The sequence below is a fragment of the Ailuropoda melanoleuca genome, chromosome 3, assembly GCF_002007445.2.
Source record: "Ailuropoda melanoleuca isolate Jingjing chromosome 3, ASM200744v2, whole genome shotgun sequence".
In the NCBI taxonomy this organism is placed as follows: domain Eukaryota; kingdom Metazoa; phylum Chordata; class Mammalia; order Carnivora; family Ursidae; genus Ailuropoda; species Ailuropoda melanoleuca.
In genome coordinates, this window is record NC_048220.1 from 110,895,858 (window position 1) to 110,897,195 (window position 1,338).

The following is a 1,338-nucleotide window of genomic DNA, read 5'->3' on the forward strand; positions in this document are numbered from 1 at the left end:
GATATCTGTGCCCGGTTTCACGGCTCCCCGCTTCGTACCTCGATACTCAGCGCTGGAGATGTTCTTTTGTAGAGATCCAGATGTATCTTCCTGCGTCTCAGGCTGATTCGTGGATGTTCCTGCTGGTCTGGTACCTATCCAGCTCTACTCAGGGAACCGGCTGAAAAAGCGGTCCCCTACTCCTCCGCCATCTTAAAAATCCACTCAATATTAATCTTTTAAAAGCTATCTCCTGTATCACCCACTTCCTGGGACCTTCATTTGCCCTCTCAATCAGTCCATCCCCCTTCTGCTCTCTCTCTCTTTTTTTTTTTTTTTAAAGATTTTTTTTATTTTTTTGACAGAGGGAGACACAGCCAGTGAGAGAGGGAACAAACACAAGCAGGGGGAGTGGGAGAGGATGAAGCAGGCTCCCAGCGGAGGAGCCTGATGTGGGGCTTGATCCCAGAACTCCAGGATCACACCCTGAGCTGAAGGCAGACACTTAAAGACTAAGCCACCCAGGTGCCCCTCCCTTCTGCTCTCTTAACACTGCCTGCCTCCCACTCCCATCGAGACCCCCATGCCCTTTCCCACATTGCCTCTCTGCACCCCACCCCTGCTCTGTAAGGCTCCCTGTCCTCCATGCTGCATCGCAGTGCCTGTGCATTTCCTCTTCATCACTGGAAGGTGAGCTCCTTCGGGCTTCTCTGCTGCTGTAGCATTTGATTTATTCTAAATGGGCACCATTTAGCTCTCATGCTGGTTTTCAGCTAAATGTGAATAAAAGAGAAGATTCTTAGAAGACCCTTGATTTATATAATTTCTAGAAAATATCTTTACAAATGCAACATTTTTATGCCTGGTGAAAGTGTAAATCAAGCAAAAGATCCCAAATCTCCAAAGAAAAACCCTGGTGCTGGGCTCAGATATTGGGCTTCCTACTAGATTCCACTACTTACTGGCTCTGCAATATTGGGCCAATTACTTAAACTTTTGATACCTCAGGTATTCATCTGTAAAAGAAAGATAACATTAGCAACTATTATTCAGGGTTATAGTGAGGATTAAATGAGTTGATACATTTAAAGCACTGAGACCAGTACCTGTCACGTGGTAAGTTTCCATAAATACTAGCTATTATTACCAGGAATAACCTTGCCCTGTGTCATCATAGCATGTGTCACTGGTTATCAAAGGAAAGCAAAACATTAACACTGAACCAAGAGTTCCTAAGCTTACATAATCGGGGCATTTCTTTGTGCCTATATCCTGTCAAATACAGCTTGCAAAATTTAATGTTGACATTTAGTAGAATAAAAAAAGGAAAAGAAACTCTGTGTTTTATGGAACTTGACT